Source organism: Corvus moneduloides, chromosome 14 (assembly GCF_009650955.1).
Source record: "Corvus moneduloides isolate bCorMon1 chromosome 14, bCorMon1.pri, whole genome shotgun sequence".
In the NCBI taxonomy this organism is placed as follows: domain Eukaryota; kingdom Metazoa; phylum Chordata; class Aves; order Passeriformes; family Corvidae; genus Corvus; species Corvus moneduloides.
This window is the reverse complement of record NC_045489.1, coordinates 14,899,165-14,925,511: the sequence shown is the minus strand read 5'-3', so window position 1 is coordinate 14,925,511 and position 26,347 is coordinate 14,899,165. Positions and strand designations below refer to the sequence as shown.

General features: G+C 38.6%; 1 long non-coding RNA gene across 5 annotated transcripts in view; it reads right to left on the bottom strand.

Moving 5' to 3' along the window:
* LOC116450876 overlaps nt 1-26,347 on the bottom strand; it is a 180,949-nt gene that overhangs the window by 108,597 nt on the left and 46,005 nt on the right. The window lies entirely within an intron of this gene.

Here is a 26,347-nt window from a genome sequence, read left to right as displayed (position 1 = left end):
GCCTTTCCAGTGGGAGTTGGGAAAGGCTGATGAGGAATTTGTCTAGAGAAACACCTCATCTGCTCTGCTGTATTCAGAATCACAGAATAGGCAGCGAGTCTAACAACACTCATCATCAGAAGGCTGTTGAAGGGCCATTGCTGCCCTTATCTGCTCTAAGGCAGATATGCATTGATTTTTGTTGGTAGGTAGAAGAATTCTACAGAGTTTAAAATGCAAAGCAAGTATGCACTGTAGAAAAGTGAGTAAGATAACTGCAGCAGACACTGAAGGTGAGGAGAAACAAGAGAAACTACTTTGGTCAGAGAGGTGAGCAAATGGGAGTTGAAAATATACTGCAGAAACATTTGGAAGTGTGTGTTTTTACTAACTGTCAGGAAGAATTATTTGAATTCTTACTTACTTTTTTCTACTTGTATTTTTTCCGCACTATTTTGAACTTTCTGAGAACATAAAATTGTGCAAACTTTTCAGGAGTGACTGCAATAACTTCTTTCTGCAATAACCTAAATCACTCCTTTTTTCATTTAAAACTATTACCCCTTGTCCTATTGCAAGTCCTTCTCAGCAGGGCTGTTCCTAAATTGTTCATCCCCCAGCCTGTGTTGACCTCCCAGCCAAGGACTGGACTTCTTTGTCCACCTGGCACCTGAAGGCTGAGATCACCAGTGAACACAACATTCTCTGCTCCTCACCTTCTTCCAATGTCACAAAATCTAGCACAGGGGCGAAGAATCAGGATTGGTAAGGAAGGAGAAGTTTGAATCTAGAAGGATTTTACCATGCTTTAGGCTACAGCTGTGGGAGACCCTGGAGGCACCTAAAGAGATACAGAGGTGTCCCTGTACCCAGCTCTTCCCTAGAGGGAGTTTTGGGAACACCTGCAAGAAATAATGAAGTCACAATTCAGTACATAGATTTTAACCTGAGTAGTTAGCAGTACAACCAGACCCTTCCTAAAAAAAGCAACTGGCATATACATTTTACCACTGTTTGAAGGGTTTTAACATCCAATCCTGAGGTGATATTTTGATAAGAAAACAGGAAATAAAATGATTGTTCCTTTTACCATTAAACACCATTTTACACATCTCAATCCATTTAAGGAAAAGAGGGCAAAAATAAACATCTTCATTTGCAAGTGGGAGAGCCAAGGCACAAAAAAGTGAAATAGCTTGTCCTAGTTTGCACAGAAATCTGAGTGTTCCCTAGTGATCATTAAGAAGGATCCAGCCTATTCTTGGCTAATGAGGACAAAATATAAGTTGTTCTGGATGTGGCTGAGAAAAGATCAGACACACTTTGTAAAAATGAAAACCTCACTAGATATCATACCATGTTCCTGAGTCAGTGGTGTGACAGAACAAAGCCAAGTAAAGAAATCCTTGACTTGAGGATATTAGTTAAATTAAGAGTGTGCATTGCTTTCAATAACTAATGATTGGGATGTATTAGAAAAAGAAAATGCAGTCAGTTTATAATTGTCCTAATCTAACCTTTCAAACTTAAGGTTATGCACCAGTCTAGACAGATTTATCATAAGTTTGTTTAATTAATGTGGAGCTTTTTTTTTTCAAGTATTTCAGTGTTCTCCATATCTTGGTGGAATTAGTGGAGGATTCTATTAAGCCATGACTTTGCTAATGTAATTTGATGGTTCAACATCTCAGTGTGCCTAGTTTTCACTATTTGTTCTGCTTCAAAATTTGACATGATCAGTCAGATCTTAGAATTCTAATTATGCAATGAAGAAAAAGACTTCAATATTTCAAGTCCCCACAGAAAAAGCCAGTGGGTATGTAATTAAGAACAAGAAAAAAGGTTGACCTACTTTTTCCATTTAGTCTAAACTTCTGTTTGATCTATCTTTATTTCTTTCTATTGATCTATTTATCTGCTTATCCAGTCTGTCACTAATAATCTTGACCTTATTTTGTGTTGATTGATCATTTAAACTAATTTCTAGCCTGAATGATGGTAATTTAATAATGTGAGTCAATTAGAAGTTAAATCAAATCAATAAACCATCCTGTGACATCAGCGGGAGAAACATTGAAGTACCACTGTCTCATGAGACCTTTCAGCATTTTATATGAATATTTTTGGGGCTGAAGTAAAATGAAGATATTACTGAAACTAGAAAATAATTCATAATGTGATGTTACTTTTTAGCTATCAACTTCTTCCAGATTCAGAAAATAAAAGCCAGAAATGGCTGTTATTTGTTCAACCTCAGCAGGCACTCTCCATCTAATCAACATCCAGTATGGGGAAAGATGTGTTTGCCTTCTCACTCCTGCTTTCATCATCTCTCTAATGTTTGTTTTCCAGCTGTTTTGCCTTTCACATCTATTTTAAGTAGTAAAAAGAAGAGCCTGTTATCTTCTGAGCCAACCACGCCATAACACGTATCAGTGTAATCCATGGAGAAACCACCATTTGCTGAGTGATTGAAATATTTTTCCCAGGAAAAAAGTTGTGAAAAATCAGTGTTTCTGATGTTGAAAATATCAGAGGAAGAGTTGTTTGGAAGAGAGTAAGAAGGCTGATTGCTGATCATTGAACATAAACAAATGTTTCCTCCACTGGAGGTAGCATCATGATTTCATCTCACAGGTACATACAAATATTGGATCCACCAAAAACCAAGGGGAGCTGATCCCATGCCTTCAGATTGTGCACTTGCCTTCATAAGATTTTGGCTTTCAAAGGGCCTGATAGTTACTCCATCTTTTCTACAACATCTTTCACCAATCTCTGGTTCCTCCAGTGAAACGAAAAGCAAATTAAATACTCAGAAAACAGTTTTGTATCATGAAAGAAGCAAGATTGTGAGGCATGTTTGCAGATATTTTTAAGAATATTCTCCTAAGCCTGGCATGTATCGTGGGGAAAGGAATGCTGGCAGGTGCTTGCAAAGAGACCCATCCCTCTTCCTTACTGAACACCTTTGTGAAAATGCTATTTTCTTATCAATTGCATGTGTATCTAAATGAGCAAATAAATACTCAAAAATATATGTGAAAACCTAGCAGAATCTGAGTTCTCTTAAGTTATCTCTTACAATTTTACACCCTTTTAGTCCTAGATTAAAATTTTCTTTTGTTCTAACAATTGCTTGTGTCAGATGAATTCTAACTATGGTTTCCCACAGGCTTGAGTACCATTTGTTGTTCCTGCCTCTGGATGGTGACAGATAATTCCTGCTAGAGCTGGCCCAAATGTAAGTGTTAACATTAGCAGTGTTCTAAGCTTTTTGTTTGCTTTCCTGCAAGCCCTGTCAGATGCTGCTCTTTTGTTTTGGAGTTTATATTGATTCATTTCATTTCCTTCCTGATAAATCTGTCCTAGGAACACAACATACTTTATTATGGTTTTAGACAACAAGCTTCTGTGAAGGTGCTAGATACTGTCCACGTGACATGGAGCAGACAAAATAATCCTTCCCCTAAAATCTTTGTAATTCTTTGTAATCCTCTTCCTAGATTCTACTTTTCCAGCTGGCTGGACAGGGTAGTGGTGCTGGCCTGCCCCTTACCAGGTTCTGATTTAAGGTTGTTGGCTCTATTCTGCACATGTCCTTTCTCTGTGCCAGAACAGATTGGCTCTACTGGCTCTCATGTAAATCCAGATGTTTGCCACATGAATAATTTTTAATCTGTCTGAAGGCCCATGACACAGAAGGGGATGGATTCAGCATGTCAAAACCCAGCCTGCTGGAATCCTGCTTGCAATTACCTCCTTTTAGGGGAGCAGGTGATGTGCAGCAGCCAGGCACACAGACATTTGCTCAGCAGTGCTCACATCAATGTCTGCACAACACAGCCACCTCCTGACTTCAGTTCCCTTATGTTGGACGTGTTTTGAGTTACAGCTGTCTGAATTGTGAATGGGATGAACAGAATAAGTGAGAGGCACAGCAGTAGCCCAGTCATCTGAGCCAAAGTACCACATGCCTTTCCCTGCCTTCAAAAAACCCCAAACCACCAATCCTTTCAACTGCAAGTAGTTGAGGCAACATTTTAATAGCCAGCTGTGGTCAAAAAGGCAAAGACAGCACTGGAATGCATGAAGGGATGAGAGAGAATAGAAGAATATTATGGTACAGAACCAGATGATATGTCCTCACTTTAGACTATTGCACAAAGTATTTTTTGAAATCTGTTGTAAAAACAAAACTGAAAGTTGTATCAAGAGGCAATAAACAGTTCATTGATACTGTTAGTGAAAGTGTGGGAAGAATGTCCATAAAAGTAGTACATGATGACAAGGAGGGTTTGATCTGGTAATAAAAATTTGTGTGAGAATGTCTTTAACAACACAGCCTGTCCTTCTCCTTCTCTAGTCCAATGACAAAGAGAGCTTTTTAAACAAAAAAGGTAAATTTTAACCTTTCTCTCCCACCCCATCTGTGCAGTTTAGCAGCTGCAGAATATCTGAAAAAAAAGCCTAATTTTTTCATGATATGTCATTCATGTGCCAGAACCTCATGTACTGTTGGTGCACTGTGACCAACTAGAATCTTCAGTCCCTCAGGTTTGGTCTAAAAGAAATTAGACAGTACCCAGCAGCATTTGACACTCTTTTCTAAAGCTCCTAGACTGATAGTTGTACAATGTTTATCCATTGTGAAAATTGGTTTTCATGCTGTCCTAAGGTATTGCCACACAGACTTTGGAGGAAAAGAAAGTATTAACAAGCAACAAAAACAGCAATCCAGACTGATTAAAAAACTCAGCTGAGAAATGGTGACATCAAAGAGATTTGGTATTGAAGAGATAGATTTTCATGACCAAAATTTCCAAATTAGCTACATCTCTAACTTCTTTTAGGCACACTTTTGACTTTTTAAGCTCTATTGAACCACAGGACTGTCTGTATTTACCCTTTGAGGGAAGGACCCCAGTAAGATGCAGTTTTCTGAGACTCTTCCATAGCTGAGTTTACACAGGCATGCAAAAATTGTTTCACAATTCTTGTAATATTGTCTAATAATCAACCATCCTGCAAAATCGTCCCAGATTCAAAGAAATAAAAGAGGTTAGAGAGCAGAAAGGAGGGATAGAAATGAAGGCTGAGGAGGGAATACAAATTCTAAAAAATTGGAAAGTTGGAAAAATTCAGAAAAAGGAGTAACAGTAAATAGATGGTAGTTCCCCTTGCACTGGAACGAGAAAAGGGAAAGAGGAACCTTTACCTCTGTTGCAAAGATCCACCACTTTTAACTGTGTTGTTTTGTTTGAGGTTTTTTTGGGAGGGGTTGTTTGTTTTTTTGGTTTTATTCACAACCTATTCCACAAATTGAAAGTCAATGCAGCTCAAAATGAAACCTCCATTTGTGGATCTATAATCCATATATTTTCACTCTTTTTGCCAAGCTCTAAAAGCTAGATCAATGGAATAGATTTCCTTTAAGAGCAAATGAGGGTTGTCCATTTCCCTTCCTCCAAAATCAGTTATTATTTTATTTTTATTTTCATGTAGGCTTCTCTTTGTATTATTTCTGAACCTTGTTGCGAGTAGATTTGCAAAAAGTGAAATAAAGTGTCTGAAGATTCATTTAAAGGAGTCCATTCATGAATGACAAAAGGTGTTGGATGCAAGTCTCTTAATCAGTGGAGTTTACTAATAATATTCAAGAGCTCTTCCAAACATTCTTTTTTTAAAATTTTTTTCTGTCCAGAATTTATGCCTATATTTAAAAAAAAATGTTTGATTTAATTTCATGTTGTTGCTGTTCCATAATTCTCTTTTTGTCCTTCATTTTGAATTTTTAGTTTTCTCTTCCTTATGCTTAAAAGAAAACTGTACTTATTTAACTGGCAGCTCTTTAGAGCTTAGAGACTGAATTGCCTTGGAAATGAGAAGTTTGTGTAAGGATAATGGATTTCAGTTATTTGACAACTCAGCAATCTAAGGAAATAACGACGGATATAGTTTCTGATTACATCTAAATTTATGATTGGTTAAAATTTCATTTTACAAGACTAGATTAATGATTAAACATCAAATTATCTGTAGATTTTAATATTTTGATTTGTTCATCATTCCATAGATACAGATAATAAAATAAAAAATCATTGCAAGAACTTTGTTAAAAATTAAAAGAAAATTACATATTGAAATCCAATCCTGAATTTTGCATGGGACATGTTTAAACTGGGTTATAAAATATTGCATATTTAATCTCTCAGAGAAGAAGCTCCCAGTGATTACATCCAGGTTGTTCAAGCTCAGTATTCAGAGATGATACAAAAGCATCTGGAGTCCCCCTGACAACTACAAGGGTAATATAACACCTCTGCACAGCATGGGCACGATCACTGGTACTGGGTTTGTGTGGAAATTCAGCTGCTGCTCTCCATCCTGGGAATCAGAGCTTTGTGGAGCATCTGCAGGGCTTCCCCAGCCCTCCCGTGCTGGGCTGCAGCACCGAGGGATAGCACTGAGGCATCAAAGAAATCCATTTTCTCTCCTGCAAAGTCCAAGCACTCCTCTTGGCAAGCGCTGTGAGGAGGAACACACTGGGCTGCTTTCATGCTGCAAGATGCAATTCCTTCATGGTAACCAGAGAAAGGAGCAAGAAGACTGAGAATTTAGCAGACTGAGCTGGGAATCTTTGGAGGAGGGGTCAGAGAAACAGCAAAAATAGTTCTTTCTAATAGTTCTTTCTAAACAAATAGGCAGTCCCTACACCAGTTTTTGTGTTATCAGTGTACCATTTGATCTTATTCCATTTAACCAAGCCATGAGTTTCTTTGAAAGGAATACCTGTGATGGAAGGTAAAGTTTGTGCCCAGGTGTGAGGGCAGCTTTGCATTTTTAATTTTTTCACCACACTTACACAATTTTAAAATTTATTGGCCCTGCCACAGCTCACTTCCTCCAAGATGGAACTACTATCAAAAATATTTGTGCAGTGATAATCCTTCTAGATTTATGCCTTCAACATGCACTTCATCACTTGAGGATGATACAGGGATTAAAACAAATTTCAGGTGAAAATATAATGTGATGTAAAAACTACAGTTTCTGATTTGGATATGCTTTCCTTGTTGCTGTCTATTCCTTGCAACTCTTTCCTCCACTACAAATTTAAGCCTATGTGGTATTTTTTTGTTGTTTTCTGTGTTACAATATGTTACTAATAATGTTGTAAGTTTTGGTAAAAGGTGAGTAGTGTGGGCAATAGAAAATGTCTTGAAAAGTACCACGTTAATTCACACAGCATACACACTACTGGACTCCTTTCCAATATCAATTCTATCTGTTTTTTCTCATATATATTCACAGAAATCACTCCTTCTTAGCCTTAAAACCTGACCTCAGGATCTGTCAGCCTTTATATCTCACTAATGCTGTTGGGCAGAGATTTTTATCTTTGTAATCATAAAGAGCACTATCATAGTGATGCTGATTTCTAAAATATAAGAGGCCCTCACTTGTTGAAATGGGCATCAGAATATGTGTTTTTTATATTCTTTCATAAATCAAAGACCTGCAGCTGTTTTTGTTCTAACTTTGCCAAAAATGTTGTCTTTCAACAGAAATGAACATTTGTAATTTAAAAAGAAAGGAGTTGATATTTAGAAAATCTCGAGCAGGGATTTATAAGTTTTGTTCACAAATGTCTGCATAAACGTAAGAAATCAGGTTAGGAATGCTATATAACCAAATTCATCTTCAATGCAATGCCTAAATGAAATGCAACCTCTCAAACAAGGACTTTCATTGCAAACCTTTTGCAGGCTGTGTGGGACCTTTGGGAGCATCTGGGAAGCCCTGGCTCAAAGCACACGGAAATAAAGGTAAATTATATTATGCAGGTTTACTATACTGCCTATCATTTTCAAGGAAGTCAAAGATGTGGCAATAGCACAGACAAGATAAATAAAAGTTCTTAACAAATTCCCTTGTCAGTACACTTTTCATGGTTAAAATTCAGAGTGCTAAATGATGTGCAAGAACATAGCTCAGATGCCCTGTCAGATAAAGCCAACCTGGGCTGTCTGCACACTGGCTGGAATGGAAATTAAACATTTTTTTTTAATCTCTGTCTGCAAAGGAAACCTCTGGTTTTCCACTACTCAGGTTATTTCTTGTTTGGGTTTTTCCGTGCACTTATCACTTGGGGGTTACATACAGAGCAGTAATGAAGAAATACATCAGCTCTCAAGGTAGTATGCCAAAAATAAAAGTTGGAACTCAGATCAATCTTCTGTCTGTCCTGCTTGTTGGACCCCTGCAAGCATGAAACTCTCTGGGAGGTGGGGTTAAATCAGAAATGCAGTAGTGATAAAATAAACTGGGTACAGACTCTGTAATACCACTGTTCATGGTTCATACCTGACTCTGCAGCTGATGGATTCTTTAAGGCCAGGACTGCCAAATGAACCTTGATTTCCATGTGAAAAAATGCAGTGTAATAAAGATTATTACTCTATTATTATAAGCCAGTAAACTCCCTCCCTTCCACTCAGGTCAGACTGATTTTAAGGAGAGAGCTACCTGTGTGTTTTTCCACTGCTGCTGTAGAAACCCCAACCATTCAGAGGAAGATTATATTAAAGAACAAACATCATCATTAGGCAAAATTAAAGGGCTATTAAAAATCACGAAGGCAAACTGGACTTCCTTTTTGTCCTTGACTCAGCCAGTTGTGTTAGGCTTCACATTTGTTGCTGAAAACTGCGTCATCTCCCCTACTTCAGCAGAGAGGCTTAGTTGGGTGAATGTACTGAATGCAAATGGCTCTGGGCTTTTGGGTTTAAATCAGCCATTAGCACTGCCTTTTATTTTATCCGATTAACATTTAGACACTCAGGAAGGGAATACTTTCTTAGCCTAGCAATAGGGGTTTGTATTTTCTTTTTTACATCCTCAAGTACAGACAATAACCCCCTAATGAGAGTTGAGGGATTTTTTTCACTTGACGCATTCTGAGGGAAGAGATTTCAGTGGGAAAAAGTGATTGGTGATGGGCGGGTGATTGTTGCTTCTTTCTTGAAATTTTGCTGGAAGACTGGAAAGGCAATAACTGCTAAGGGCTGCCACATCCCTCAAACAGTTATCTCCTGTGCTAAGGAGAGAACTGCTACCCCACACAAATGAAGAACACAATGCTGTTTTAAATATAAATTTACACAAGCTATGTCCTTTAGCTTCAACTGTGTGCTGGAATGAGTCAGCTAGTACAGAACAAGGTTTGAAGGAAGTTAAAGCACCAGAGCATGTGGCAGGACCTAATTCAGCTTGATGAACTAGCATGCTACATTCATTGTGAAATACAGATTATCTTGGAAACACAGCTGGATACCTTATGGACCACAGGCTTCAACCAGAGCCTGGGAGATTAAAACAGCCTTGCTAATAGCAGTCCTCTTCTTCTAGAAATAGCCACTGGAAGTGCTTTACACTGTCCCAGGTGTTTGCCTGGGCCTGGTTATACCCCCATGTGAATTTTAGAAGGAAGTAGAACAGGCAAACCCCACTCCTTGCCACTGTCCTTTTAGCTCTCAACAGATCAAGCCTTCTGGGCAGTTGCTATGAGACACAGGCAATTCCCACTGTGTCTCAGGGGCACTTTTGCCAGAGAGGGTTAAAACCATCTCTTTCACAGGAACATACTCAGAGATGATGTGAGGAACATATTGCAGACCAGACAAACAAGGAAGAAATATCAGATCAGCAAAGATTTAAAAAACCCCGAAGCCCTACACCCAACTATATCACTGATAAAGAAGCATAAGATTGCAGTTTTCATAAACTTCCTAATTCTCTTAGGAAGATTACTGGAAGTTTCTCCTCTGGAGTTGCTTATGTGGTGACATCTGTAACAAAACAAAAATAAAGCTTTGGTTCTCCCTGATGTAGGCTAAAGCTATAGCTCTCCCTCCCCATATCTGATGAATAGAGAATGCAGCAGTATTCTCAAATTTCTTAGGTTTTATAGACACAATGATTCACCCTTAGAGCTGCTGGTAGTTTTGTGATAATTGAAGATAAATCTGAAATTCTGTGGAATAATGAAGAAGCAAATACTCTTGAGCATCTTTAGAAACAGATTTTTTTTCCCCCAGAGTATTTTGTTCTCATCAAATGCAGATTTAGATGTTTGTGTCAGAGATCACAATCTGTATACTGTTTATTTTAGGGAGAAGTCTTATAACAGTCTCTTCTTTGTAAAGAAGAAGAGACTTTCAGAGGCGGTAGATGAGAAAGTGAATGATTTTTATCCCTGTTTGTACAGAACCACATTTTGCAAACTGAGACTTCTCATTTTACTACAGGTCATACAACTTTCCCCTGTGTTTTGCAGCTCCATAAAGTGGTGACACCTCTAGCAGTGCACCTCATGATTCACAGCACTGACAGATGCAGCCTCAGTGAAAGGTGGGGAGGGTTGGTCATTGCATGAGTGTGAAAATGAATGCGTGTCACATGAATGTGGCTTCTGTGGTGACAGTCCTTATCTCATCCCTCCCCACTCCCAATTTTACTCTTCTAGAGTAGTCAGCACAGTGCTAATTATCTTGAGCCCAACCCATATAAATATTGAGGTACCTAAAAATTAGAATACTTGTATTTACAAAATTGAAAGTAATTAGGCAAATTCTCTAAAGGTTTTGACTCAAATTTCCTAATTATTTCTGCTGATGTCTCTTTTATAAGGTTTTCTTGCAGGCTTTTGTGAATATTAGACTTCTAAATATCTAACTGTAGCCTTCCTGCATGTTAGGTGTAGGGTGAACTGCTGTTATGGATGTGCTGTGTGAGAATATGGTATATATGTTGGTGTATGCTCTGCCATAGATTCCCCATCAATAATGATTCAATGCCCAAGCTTGAGTAATCCATTCTCCTATTTGTCCTGTTACATGGCTGGGTCTCCAGGCAGGCTTTGTGCAGTCTCCATTGGCAGCACAGATCTGACACTTGCAGAATAAAACAGCTTGAACTTTTCACAATTCCAAATCAGTTTTGTCTATCAAAGGTGTGATTTTTAAAAGGGACTATATTCCTTTTTGCCTAATCCTATTGCTGTCTGTGTAAAGGATAGAAGCAGTGTAAATATCCTGGGTTTATCCTTGGATTTTCAGCTGAGGAGGAAACAAACACCCAAGAACTGTTAAGTGACAATGGTTCCCTGGAGAAATAGAGTCACACATACTTTTTTTTCCCTGTTCTGCGAAAAATTGCCAAGTAATTTGTCCAGGTCATTTTCTACAGTCAGCACAGCTCCTGACACGTGTTCCTTTCCCCCTAGGCAGGGGACACAATAACTCATTACTGCTGCAGGACTCTTCCTCAGTGATTTAGTCAAGTTGCTGTCTGCCTCCCTGATTAATTCACACAGCTTCCTCACAAACTCTTCCTTAATAAAGTGACAGAGTTCTGGCTCATCGGGTTTCCTCTCTCTAGCAGAATAATCCTGTGTTCTTCTGCAGCATGCAGGCTGCTGGAAAAGCTTCTGGGTCTGGACAAGCTGTTTGAAAAGTGACTTGGCTGCACGACAAAGCCCTGCTGGCTGAACCCCCGAGCTCTCTCCCAAGGAGATTGCCATGGTAGTGCAGATAGCCTCTTTCAAACCCTCCTTCTTTGCTTCTGTCTCACTGAGGTGCAAAAATACCTTTTCAAAGGCAAACATAAAGTCTGTCAAATAGAAAGGGAAAACAGACCACCGAGGTGTGAGAGAGCACATCCCAAATCATGGATCAGTGGACAAGTGCACGTGTGCAAATCAACACGGGTTTAAGAGCTATTTGTACAAAAAATGCCACCTTCTAGAAGCAGCCACTGGTCCTGGTCTGCCTACTCTGCAGCTTGGTTTCATCAGCCCAGGAGTCCTCACGGCATTGCATCACTTCATGCACGGCCACCAGCCCAGGCTGCTCTGTGCCCTTCCCTGCATTCTTCTCCATTCTGAGTTTTCACCTTTTGCCTGGTTGTCAGTTGGCATCTCAGCACATATCTTTGAATTCTCTGCTCTTTATCAGCAGCCTTCTCCCTCATGGCCAATTTCTATTTCATGGTAATATGCAGAAAGCGGATATAAAGGTAAAAGAGATAATTAGGAACTTTGGATTGAGCCTCTGAAGACCCAGGTTCTGTGCTTAGGTTTAAAAGGTTTCCTTGTCTCCTGAATATAAATCTGACAATATATGAACTTTCATGGCATCTTAAATCAGAGCACAGAAAGAATCTTTTTCCTTTAAAAACAACAGAATTATTTTTACCTATTATAAGAAGGGGATTGGACAAGCTGACTCTAATTTCCAACCTCAATCACGCTGTAATATTTATACATCTGAGAAAGAAAATTCCCTTCTGAGGATCTCTTATCTTGTTACTGTAATAATCCTGACAAGTTCATCTCTTGTGCTTCATGCATGTTGTAACTCTGTCTGAGAGAAGAAAAATAAAAAAGTTTCCATGTTTCACAAAACAAACAAACTGTGAGGTGGGAGTGGGAATGCTGTAACACCAACAGAGTTCAGAGAGTGGGTCTTGCACATATTAATTATTTCATTTGGAAGGAGTAATATTGACAGGTGCTAACAGACATGAACATGCTGTGGTGGAGACTCTCAGTATTATTTTTTAACTCCTCTTTCATATAAAATGTGCAAGAGGGAGTGGTTTGTTGTTTGGAAATGGCCATTTTAGCAGGTAAATGTTTCCTGCTACAGTTTAACAGTATGTCTCAGAGAATCTTTTCAAAACCATTTGAATAGCAGCTAGGAACTCAAGACTTTTATTCTTATTAAATTAGTTATTTCTGTAATGTAATCATTCTAGGTATGGGCAGGGATCAGGTATCCAGTCTTCTGAAAACACACAAGTGAAAATCATTGTCTGAAATGAATGCTAGTTACATAAGGCATGAGAAATAGACTTAGCAACAGCTTCAATGTTACAACACAGTGCTTATAGTTAAAGAACAATATTGTGTTATTTATGGATTTTTCAGTTCAGTGTCTGATCCAAAAAACTATGGGAACAATCCTTTGGAAGGGTTCCCTCCATAAATATTTTTCTCAAAGACGAATTGAAGTTTCCATTTATTGTTTTTGAGATTTTTTTTTACCCAGTTTGTAATTGAAATATTTTCATATTCTAATTTAAATTATTCTAAAATTGAAGGTTGAAACGCTCTATTTATAACATGCTAGCAAAAATGATTGCAATTATCTGATGGCACCTCTCCATGGCTATAATTTCTTTCACCATAATTGTCAACAAATATTTTGTAGGCAGCATGGAGCAGGATATTTAACACTTTCTAAATTGTGCCCTCTCTTCCATGTATCTACTGCAGGAAGAATATCAGATTATAGTTGCTAACATGAGCCAGCCAAAAGATTGGGTTTTTGCTCCTCCATACATTTACCGTGTCATGTCACTTCCCACATTTCAACATCTCTGATGATAAACGAGAAAACAATGTGTCTGCAATTTCAGAATAAAAACAGAAGTAAATGTAAAACAATAGAGGCTTTTGTGAAAGATTTAATTTTGTGATTTATACTTTAATTGTAATAAAAGTAGATTAGAGAGGGTGGGGGTGGCGCTGGGATTCCTTTCTCTGCAAGCTTCTGCTATCTGGAGCCTACAGAGAGTCACTTTTGAAATACTGTGGAAAAAAAAGAAAAATACAGCTGACTATAAAAGATTATTCATATATTCTCTTTATAGTTATCCTCAGCATTTTCCTGAGCTCTGATTCTGAAAAGAAGTCCATTGGTGATGAGCAATTGCACTGCGCATCACTTGTTGGGTTTTATTTCTCTCCCTTCCAAAAATTTTTCTATTTAATTACAATTTTTATTTTTATTAACAAATATTATTAGTTATTACTATATTTTATTTCAATTATTAAAGCTTTCTCATCTCAACCCACAAGTTTTCTCACTTTTACCCTTCTGATTCTCTCCCTCACCCCACAGGGAGGAGAATCAGTGAGCAGCTGTGTGGTGCTTATTTGAGGTTAAACCACCATAGCAGTATTTTCTAGAGCTGAAGTAGGGTGGCCAGGTTTGTTCCACGATGGTCCAGTGCAGTGGCTGAGTGGATAGCAGGTGATACAAGATATTGTTCTGTGTCATATCTAGCCTCGGGTCCCAGAATTGTTGTGCTTTCTTGCAGTATAATAGCTGCTGTAAATGGGACGTTTCCAATTAATGCTTGCACTAATGCAACAAAAACTAAAGAATTTTTGTTTCTTTGCAACACTATTTCTTGAACTTCTGTGAGCAGGGCTCCAGTCTATTATCATAACTCTGTTTTCCTCTCTTTTCTTCCCACTCTCATAATCCCTGCAGCACCTGTACTTTTTATTCCTGGCAGCAGCTCTGCTCATCTGGGGCAGAGGGAGGAGAATTAGTTAAAATTACTGAGGCCAGTGTTGGAGGACAGAGCTGTTCCCAGTGAGTCTAAGGCAGTGTGATTTTGTGACTTGTTTATGACCACTAAATATCTGTAAAACACAGTCTGAGAAATACTGTCCAGGAACTCGTCTCTGATGACTTACTCTAGAAGCTAAGGTAAGATATACTTGGCTAAATCCAGTACAAACAGTCTCAAACTCAGGCCCAATTCTGCAAAATCTTTGTTCAACATATTCTTAAGCTAAAATATTCATAAACGTGACTAAAATGTTAGCCTAAAATGTCAGCCTGAAATGTCACCTGTTCTTTCATTACCACCAACATTTTGTATCAGGTTGTGTTGACTTTCGTGGATGTTATTCTCATTTGTCTCCAAGGCAAGAGGAAAAAAAAGAGCTAGAAGCAAGACAGACAAAAACATGTGTCCTTGCATAGAACACAGCAAAGAGACAATCAGAAAACAAACATTTTTAAAATTAATGTTCATATATGATTGGAAAAGGTTGACCTTTATTACATGGGCGTGTATTTTTTCCTAATCTGCAAGAAAGCAGAACAGTGACTGGTGAGAGAAAGATCTAATGTATCATCAGAGAATTTACATCTAATTTGCATATAGTGGTTTTTCTATTTTTTTTTTATTTTTATCACTTCTGTTTTGCAACCTGCAGTTCAATTCGTTTCATCTTTCTGTATTATGTCTGATGAGTTATATGAGTTACTGAGTAATTTCAGTGTAATCTACTGCTGTGGCATAACAGATATTTCAGAGAAGAAACTCTCTGGGCTTGACCTTCCAAGACAGCTTTTTACCCATTCAATAGTGCAGCCATCCAAGCCAGTTTCTTCAGGAGAAAGCTGTGGAAACATCTTTAGTAAAGTCCACACAGACATATCCATAGCCTTTCCCTCTTCCACTAATTGGATCCCCTTGTCACAGAAGGAGATCAGGCTGGTCAAGCAAGCCCTGCCTTTTATAAACCTGTGTTGGCTGGGCCTGACCCCTGGTTGTCCTGATCTGCTCCATGATCTTCCCTGGCACCGAGGTCAGGCTGATAGACCTGTAGTTCTCTCCTTTTTGTTTGCCAGCTTCCATCATATGAAGTCACAGATGACTCCTGTGCTCAGTCTGTATCTGTATTTTCTTTCTGGTATCAGAAACTCTGCTGGGGCAGACATGGCACAGGGCTTTTTCTCTGGTTGAGCTACATTCCCCACACTGGATTTCTAATCTGTGACTAGAACTGCTCTTGTGATAGGACACTGGCCACAGTAAAATGCTTTGTTAAAATAGAAGGCAAAAACATTTATCTAACACTGCCCAGTCACCAGGGGTCTACTGCCCAAATCTAGGGAACAAAGGCATTTCTGGCCATCCTGTGGTTTCTCTGCTTGTGTGAAGATCAAAGGGCAGATAAAGACAGATAAACAGCAATAAAACTCCTGAGGGAGAGACCAAAAGGTGCACCCAGCTGAATGAATAGATCTCAAAACTTAAGGTAATCACTTAGAAGGAAAGACATCCTCCCTCAAGCTATCCATATGTAAAAGTATAAGTAAAGAAACTTCCCAGGGGATTGTGTAATTTTCAGGGTATCAGAACTCCTGCAAACCCAGGAGAAAACAATTGAATTTCAATGATAAGATTAAATATAAAGACATTAAAGAACAGACATGACCAGCTCATCAAAGTATTTATTCTGAAAGAAGTCTACAGGCCCATATGGGCATTAAATCTCAAGAGACTTATTAATGAATTCTTTCCCTTCAATATTTTTTGCCTAATTGGTTGCATAGTTTTCAGTCCACCATTATGCTCAACAGGATTCATGTTTTAAGACTATCTACTTAGAAAAGTAAAAGACAACATCTTCATGTGATCAAACATACCATGAGCAATCACTCTAAGATAGTAGCTCAGTCACATTTAATAGCCCCAAAATATTACAAAGGTGCAGTCTAAAATTGATTGCTGTTAAAGGGAGGAAAACGTCCTTTCTCCATTTTTTTTTAGGCAGTGACAATAGGGACAGCCTTTATTCACTCTTGGGAATAAATGAACTTTAAAAACCTGATAAACATGGTGGAGAAAATGGATTGATTTTAAATTTAACAGTAGATATCACAGAGTATAAAAGAGTCTTTAAGATGATTGAGGAATTGGAGCAGCTGTCATAGAAGAGGCTGAGAGAGCTGGGACTGTTCAGCCTGCAGAAAAGGACAGTCACAGAGATCTTCTCCTTGTGTAAGAATAACTGATGGAGGGAGAAAAGAAGGTGAAACCAGACTGTTACTGCTGGCCTGGGCCCTAGGGTATATCACCGTGTCCCGCAGCCATAGGGAGGAGGAGGAGAGAAGATCCAGCAGGCAGGAATTGTGCAGCAAAATTGATTTATTTAATTATTTTACAAACTCTTTTATAGACTTTTTTCTTCATAGTCTAATTGGACAAAGGATCAGCCACCCCTTGGGCGTGATTGGCTAAAATCCTAAAACATCCATTGTCAAAATATTTTTCTACTGTAGCATAAACAAGACTTTCCAAGGTTGCAGGTGGCTTGGTTGTTTACATACTCTGCTACCTCTTCTGTGAGAGAGAAAAGTCTCTCACGGACTTAGAAAATAGCAAGAAAATCCTTGCTAGCAGCATTTTTGTATCTACACCAGACTTTCAGTGTTGCACAGTGAGAGGACAAGAGGCAATGGGCACGAACTGAAATACAGGAAATTTCATCTAAACATAAGAAAACACTTCCTCACTGTGAGGATGCTCACACACTGGAACAAGGTGCCCAGAGAGGCTGTGCAGTCTCCATTCTTGGAGACATTAAAAATTTAAACTGGTCATGTTCCCAAGAAGCCTGTTCTAGCTGCTCCTGGCTCTGAGCTGGGGTGGGACTAGATGGTGTCCAGAAGGGCCTTCACACAGCAGCCATCCTGTGCTTCTCTGAGCTGACTCATTTGTTTAAAATCAATTTGTTCACAGCATTGTTTTATCAATGATCTAAGTTGTTCAATTTTCACACAGCTATATTTGCACAAATTGACCCATAAATGACTCCTAAAACCTTATTGGTCCCACACAAGTTTTTTCTGATCCATCTCCTAGAAATATTCCTATGACAAAGTTATCAAAAGATTGACAAAAGGATGGTAGGTTTTGTTCACTTTCAGATAAGTTGGAGCTAAGCCTGCTTCTTGCCCCTTTTTATTTTAGAGCTATTTCAAATGCAATTGTTTTCTAATAAAAAAATATACTGCTCATTTAAAAAAATAGTTTTTCAAAAACTTACATTTACTCTGAGAATATTTCTGGCTGATAATTTTTAGCCTGCCCTTGGCACGTTTTTCTGCTTTCTGCACTGTATTTATCTATTTTCCCTCAGGAAATATTATCTCTTACAGGATAAAGTCTGAAACTAACTTTCTTTGGTATATGTTCATCCAGCTTCTAGCAGGAAGAACCCAATACCCTTACCTGCCTTCAGAGAGAGAATTAATAGTGGTAACAGTGATAGAGTTGATGCTTAAAAGGTAAATTTTCCAAAATACTGACATTTATTTGCCAGAGTTTTCAGAAGTAAGTAGTTTTACCTGTCCTATCTGCTGTCATGTTGTATATTCTTGTGTTTAATGCAGATTCTACTGAATATAAACCTAAGAAATTAATTCTAAAGTCTTATTAAGTTAAGCTATAAATTTTTATTTGTGGAGAACCTTAGAAATGGGAGCAGGTGCTCATTTTTCTAATTCATGGGAGAGAGGAAATAGCTCCTATTGTTCCTACAGTTCCCAATCTGGGAGGAGGCTCTGGCCTTCTCAGAAGTTTTCCTTTGCTCTTTTCTTTCCTAGGCTGTCCTCCACATGCTTGTTTTTTTCTGCAGCATTTCTTTGCCTGCCTCTGTATTATACGAATATAATCTGTCCTCAGGACAATGGGAGGTCACCTTGCTCCTACTCCCTTAGAAAAATCCTTATGAACTGGCTGAAGACAAAATTAGTCCTTGCAAGTGTGGGTCATTTGTTCTTGCTCAGACATACAGACTCAACAGGAAAGTGGGACATTTTGAAGCAGACTGAGCTTGGATTGCTGTAAGATTGCAGTATGATCAGCTATCTGCACTACTGCCACATGTAATCCGGAGTAAAAAGTGTAGCTTATCTTTATTGCTCCTTGAGGGGATGGGTGAGTAGGGAAAAGGAAACTAAGAGGAAGGAGTAGGAAAAGTACAGTTAAAATAGAGTTATGATATGAAGCAGATTATATAGAAAGGTTGGAGACACAAAAAGATATATTTAACAATGGCAATACATAAGTTTTGCTCAATAAACTGTCCTTGTGCAGGGCTTTTTTTCTGGACTCAGCATCATTTACCTTCAATAACCTATTCAGACATCCACAGCACATGTTAAAGTATATACTAAAAACTAGCAATTTGACATTTGTATGGCTTATTTGACTTCTACAGGTGTACATGAAATCACAGCAACCTGGGGTGAAATGCAACCTTATTGATCAGCCCTCTTTAAGTCCTTTTTTAACTTGACTGGCTGACAAATTTCTTTTAGGTTCCCTGGAAATGGATTAATTCTGCTTCTAGTGATTAAAAATCAGGTAGGCTATCAAATTTCCATGTGTACTTTGCCAACGCAAGGCAAGCATTACAGTGAAATTCTCTTTGGGATTTTCAATCGTGTTGGCAGAATTTAATAGGGATACTTGATCAATTGTACTCTATTACATACCAATGAAAGCAGCAACATTCTCATCAATTTGATAGAGAACTAAATTATGCCACCTACTATCTGAGATGTCCTGGGCAGCACCAAAATTTAAATACTATCTGTGTGCAGGAATCGATGCTTAAAACATCACTGTCACTGGCATTAAGTGCTAACTAATGTGAATTAGAAAACTGATGGCCCAGGGTAGCTGAGCACTTGAGGCTGGGACACGTGTGCTGTTCTGTCTCTGAAATGTTCAGCAGACTTAAATAAGACTCACAGCTCCCCCGACGGACAGCAGCACTGAGCTCATTAGCATGAACTGCCCATTTCCAGTGGGCTTCCTGCAGCAACCATCCATGGCTGGCAGTGTCAGCTTCAGCCAAACGTGCTTGAAGTGCAAACACCCAGGCAGGTGCCAGAGTGAGCTCTGCAGAGCCCCATGAATCACTCCTGATGGCACAGGTTGTTGGTGAGAAGGGCACAAATGGATAAGCAGGAGTCCAGGTGCTTTCTACTGTGTTCACTGTTGTGGTGGAGTCCAGGGGCACTTGTTATTTATATTTATTGAAAAAAAATATTGCACTCTGAGATTTTAAAATGCCAAGAAGGAAGCAAACTGAGCAACTAGGAGAGCAGAATTAGTGTCTGGGCACTACTATTTCATCCTCTAAAAGATGTATGCTTGGCTGATGTCTACAGGATTTAAACAGGGCAGGTTTCAGTCTTGGATAAAAAGTTAAAATGGATGGATTTGTGCCCTGGCACAAGCAAATGTGTTCTCCCTTTGATCTGTTGTCCTCCACCAAGAGTATGATGGATATGAATCCTAACGACACACAGGAAATAAGATTGATGCTACTAAGTGACTGCAAGCTGGTTTTGGGCAGAATGTATAGTTTGCACTTCTAGGTAACAACAAAATTGATACTAAAGCTAAGTTAGCAAAAACTAGGAAAGGTGCTTGAACCTTGTAGGCATGAGGACACTATTTTCTTTTTATTTGCAAAATAATGAGTAGCTTTTGGCTCTCAATGCTTATATGTGTCACAAACAGATGAACTGAGGTCCCCTTCCAACCTCATAGTCTGTGATTCTATGAATTGTGGCTCTCAAGCTTTGCCTATGAATTTTCCAGTTTGTTCATCCTGCTGGTGTGTGATATATACACAGTGGGGTTTAGCTACATCAAGCATGCAGGATTAGATTATTTGTCAAGATTATTTGACAAGATTAATTGACATCTTTGCATTTACTAATTACTTTGGCTGTGTAATTTTTTTTTGTGATACAGTCTCCCACGTAGTCACCATGTAACCTGAGTCCAAAGAAATTATAAACTATGTCATCCTCCCTAAGGATTATGTTCAATGCACAACTCTCTCACTGATAACAGGTTTTACATCTGTTTGTGATAGTTTCCAATGGTCTGGAATTTCTAGGTGATAAGGCCAGTTTACACATAATTTCCACTTGACTACACTTGAAATGAGAGAAGGGCTTTTTTTGTCATGATGAAACTTTAAGACCAAAATCTCAAACTACTTGTAAATGATTTATCCAATTTTCATTGGATAAATGTTATTTTGCTTTGATTCTTAGTCTCTTTGTAGGAAACAGAGGCTAATCTCTGAAATCAGAGCAGTAAACAGAGGTGAGCTGAACCTTGAAGCTGATTGTTACGTTTCTTGCTTTTAATAACTTTTGTTTTCTAGTAAAACATATTTGATAGAAAAGGATTGGACAGGCCCCCCACTGGTTGCCTAGAGTGGCTTATAGTAACATAAGGTTTAGCATGAAGATGCTTTTTCTTTGAGAGCCAATCTGCCAGTGGGTCTCAGTGTGACAGATGATGTGTGCATGGGCAAGACTGGATCAGTACCGAGCTTTTGACTGTATTACCATGTTTAGTTCACACAATGAATGAATTTTTATTAGGAACAGGAGCTATGGATTATGCCTAGCGCTGGTGTTCATCATGGAGATGTGTCTTGTGCTGCATTCCAATGTGGGCATAGATATGTCCCTCGTGACTTCAGAGACTCTGAAAGCCACTCTTTATTTTTATCAATTATAACCTGGTTGGGGTTTTTTCTTGCTATTTTTTTACTGAAAACCCTGAGCTGAAAAATCTGAATTCTTCTACCTTATAAAGCTATATAAAATATTTGCATTTTACACATAGATATTTTTACTAGCTTCTGCTCTACCTTTCTTGTTAAAAGGTGATTTTTTAAAAAAAAATGATTTGGATATTTAGGAAGAAGGAAATAAAGTTTTGCTTTAATTTATGGTTGCCTGCTCCCTGATTACCCTGAGGAATACCCTTGTGAAAGAGCTTTGGTTTTGTATCTGATTCAGCTGCCTTTGTGCAACTGCCAGTTTAATGATGAGAATAACATTTTGCTCATTTGGACAAGATGTTAAAACCTTGTTATGGGTGTAATAGAATTTCAGACAGAATAAGAGAAAGGCTCTGTTTATATTTATACCCTTTTCCATGATCTCAGTTCAAGAAAGCACTTCTACAAGATAGGGTATAAGCATGTGCTCAACATTAATCTTGTTCTTGAAATCATGCTAACACCAAAGCCTTCCAACAGAAGAGGATAATTGTTTCGTTTTTAGAAGTTACAGAGAGTGGAAGTGTCTGCACTTTCACCTATTTTTTTAAATTTTTAATTCAAACTAGCATTAGGCCTATGAGTTCAAATATTTGGCTTTCATCCTCTAAGACTGAAAAATGTCCATTATGCCTAAAAAACCTGAAATGGCTCCTTACCACTTGTGCACCCCAATGTGATGTCAGGGGTCTGTTGTACCAGAGCAAGTAACCTCATCATTGATGCAGGACAATTATATTTTGTTTAATTTACAAAAAAAAAAAAAAAAGAAGTAAAAAGTAAAATTATGGTTGATAATGACTACACCTGGAAGGTCTTGTAGAAGGTGGCGTAATTCCATCTATCATTACAGCAGCTAAGCCATAATGAAACACTGCAGAAATTGAATTTGCCAATTTTAGTTACGTGCAACTTAATTATAATTGATTTAGTGCTAATGCTGTATATCTCATGCAGAAGGCTGACTCGGTAAAGAATTTCTTATAATTCACCAAAGCTCTTTTTCTCCTCCAGTTTTATTCTGCATGTAGTATCTTTTTAAACACAGATACTTTGATTGTTATAGCTGCACCATGAGTATTGTCCAAGTACCACATGAAATGTTGTCTTATGCTTACAGATCTCTCTTCATCAGATCTGGCTGTCAAAACTGGCCGAGTAATTGGGACAATTAAGGTGCCCCTGAGATCTAATTATCCTTTGTAATTTCTCTATATGTTTAAGAAAAATGATGATTAGCTCACAAAAACAGGTTCCCCATGGTACAATGAGAAAGAGGATACTGGAAAAGAACAGATCAGCTTTAATCTCCCTCACTTAAATAGTCCCTAAAATAATTTTAGCCCAAACTCTTCCTTCTATGCCAGTAACTTAGACCACAAAGCAACATTTTAAGTATGTGTAGACAAATAAATGAGGATGATCTCTGTTCAAAGCATCCTTTGGTGTATTAGATCCTGGTAATGACTCTCAGTTGCTAGTGTGAGGAAGATAAATGTGACAGCTGTTTTCCCATGCCCCACTGACTCACTATTCATCTAGTTAAGTACATAGACAGTCCTCTGAGATCCTCTGCTGCCTCACAGCTCCTCTGTGGCTGAGCAGCCTTATTTCCACTGCCACAGAGCAAGAACCGATTTAGACAAACAGAACATCTTACCCTCATTATCTGGGCAGTTTATGGGGGAGAGGCTGGATGCTTCCCCCACTGGCTGGCTGCTAGACCAGGACCACTCACGAGGCCACAGGGGCAGGACTGTGGCTGCCATGAAATCACCAGCATCTGGAACAATGCACAGAAATGGCCCTTGGCCACAAATGTCCAGGGCTCCTCAGACATTTCATTGTCCAGCCCAGAAATTTTAATCTTCCTCCCCTGCATCTCCATCTGGTTATAAATTATAAAATTAAAACTAAAAAGTTTTACTTGATTTTTTTATATTTATTGTGTAGGTTGAATGACAAGCTGGTTGTAAAACATCTTTTAAATACCAGTGTACTAACACAGCACTCCCTTCTCTCCAGACTTCAAAATACAAATAGAATACTAAGGAGTTAATCTTTCCCTCAGACAAGTGAAGGGTAGCACTTACTGCAGTTTCTAAAGAATGCATACATTTAAAAAGATGAATATGACAGGAATAGGTGTATTCACAAGGAAAGTGTTTATACCACATTTATTCCCCTAGGCAAGAACATTGTCTTTCCCACCTCCACACCTCAATTGTATGTTTCTACAAATCCACATTTATGCAATTACATTACTGAGGAAAAAGTTGCAGTGGTTGTTTTAAATCTATGTCCTTTCAGCCCAAAACCCAGTTTTTTACACTTTCTTTGCTGTGGCTGTCAAATCATGGAATTCCCTGACATGAAATAAATTCTCATTTAAAACACAAAATCCTACTGAAAAAGTCAGGCTTTAAAGTCATAATAAGGCACTATCCTCTTGTAGGGGGTAGATTAGAAAAAACCAGTCAAAGAGAAATCAGAATTTGGGGAGATGGTTAATTTCAGTCTCCACTCAGATCTAATTTGCCTTTTATATACCCTAAATACTATAAGTGTACAGATTAAAGATTTCAGGAAGAATTTACTGTTGCTTAGCACCTTGCATATTCACATACCTTCAGCAAAGTGTGTGAATGTACAGTTTACACTCTCCCAGTTGAAGGAGATGGCATTTTACATCTGCTTTGCCTGACTGCAGCATGTATCATGAGGCAGTTGATGATCCAGCTCCCCAGCACATTTGTTTTGTTCTAATAAGAAAGCAGAGCAAGTAGCAGCTACTTCTTTCACCCTTGTCTCACCTGGAAAGTGTGCAGGCTTGAGTGTGCTGAGTGAGGTTGAAGGCCAATTTACTCTATCAGCTGCAGAGGCAAAAGCTCTCTCTTGACAGCAGAAGAAAAAAATGTATTTTAGGTACTACAGAAGAGCTATGTCCACATTCAGCCACCCTGAGTTATACCAAGTCTTGTTCCTCTTGGTTACACGGGTCTAGAATCCCCATATTAAACCCACGAGGCCCAAGGGGGATCTGAGCCTGTCTCATAACTCCCAGTCATTAAGCACCCAAAGGGCCAAGAGATCACCCCCATTCTCCATGGCAGTGATGACCTTGAAACTCCTTGTCAGCACCTACGTACCCCTACTCACTCCAGAAAGCCTCAGGGGTTTCTAAGGTTTGGTTCTGGAAGGCCGAAAATAATATGTGCTTGTCCTTTGTATTTTCACTATCCTCTGTGTGCTTTCTTGGTGTCTTCTCACTCACTTGCTGCCCCTGGATTGAACTGGATGCAAATATAAAAGGTAAAGAAATACAGCTCGGCAGGCATGGACCACAGTGGGAAGGAAGGTTACTTGTGTAGTCAGGCAGGCTCAGATTCTGTAAATTTTTCTTGTCATTGTCCCCACATTAAATGTGTGTCATACAATTCATATCTGACTTCACCAGTTGCTTACCTCAATTACACATTAAGATGTTAAAGGAGGCTCTGAGCTGTGTTTAGCTCCGCTGGAGAAGCCATTCCCAAGGTAAATATGTTCAGCATATTTACCTTGTTCTGAGCCTGTCGTTGCTCTCCTATCACTTTGTCAACATAAATACCCTTGGGCAAATGTGACCCGTTGTGCTGGTAATGCAATGACATTTAAATTGTAAAAAATACATTAAGCTGCTTCAGAGGACTGTGCTCATCTTCATATAAAATATTAACTTTCCATTTGCCTGTGGGAAAGGAAACACCTCAGAGCAAGTTCTTGGGTCTTACAGCAAAAAAACAGGTAAAAAGCTAGAATGATATTTCCCCTGAGAAATGCTCCAAATTGCTGAAAGAACTGTCCCCCAATGGTCAACTCCAGAGGATTTCTACAGCCACATGAAAAAAATACACTGGTAGTGTGTGCCCTGTTTACCTGAACCCTGTTTTGGTTTATTTTGCACCATCTTACTGAGGTTTTGTGAGGATTACTATTCAGAGGCGTTTCTAAAGCCTTTCTTCCTAACTGGCTTTTGTCAGATGTGATGTCAGTCAGTACAAGGTGTGAGAATATGTTGACAGAGCAAGGTTTGTGGTATGTTAGCAGTTCAGTTTTTGTTATATATATGAAAAATTTTATATTAGAATGGAAAGGATTTGTTCTATTACTGTTTCTCCTTGGCACAGGCTGAAGGTGAGCTGAAACAGAAATTGCAGTCAGTTCTCCTGGCTTAAAAACAAGTTAATGGCAGCCTGAAGAGTCCTCAGGACTCATAGAGATGTGGATAGAGAAAAGGCAAAGGCAGGGGCAGGTGCTGCCCCCAGCAGCAGGACTCATGGAAACCCAAAGCACCTCTTCCTCTATAATTTCTCAGTTCTTCCCCACTTAAAACTACAAAAAAAATATTAGAACCTACCATTAAAAAGTTTATTCCTTTCTTACATTTTCATACGAACTCCATTTCTTAGCCTTTATTAGTGGTTTGCAAAACATACAAGTAATTTTGGTGAAGAGAAAATAGAAATTTATGGTTTACATTTATTTTAAGTTATATCCTCTTTCCCCATATATACAATCTTTTCAGAATTCAGGACCAAATACAATGTCCAACAGATGTATGAAAATAGCAGTATTAATTCAACAGAAACTGTTAGAAACCCTCACTATTTGGTCTTAGCCCGTTTGAGCTGAGGATGATTCCAAAGAACACTCTTAAGACCAGATTTTTCATGCTTTCCTGTTTGATGGTCCATGTAACATGGCTGGGCCACTCCAGCCCATTTTCTGAGGTATGTAAAAGGTAGCAGCTGTATCTCCACTTGACTGCACGAGTTGTTTTGAAAAATAATAATGGAAGTGTCTGTGAGGCAGAAGTGCCTTTCAGGAGAGTGGGAGCTCTTCAGCAGATTACTGGGAATAATGGGCTGCTATCATAGTCACTGAAAAGGCCTACATGGCCTTTAAATGTCCTATATAGAATCCTGATTTCCTTGGAAGATTACTTTAGATAAACAAAGTTCCCTTCTTCTCTCACTTGTTCAGTAAGTGAGCAAATCTTTGAAAAGCCTGTACATGATAAAAGTATTCCTTGAAATCATCTAAAACAGAATGTAGCCACAAGGTAAAATT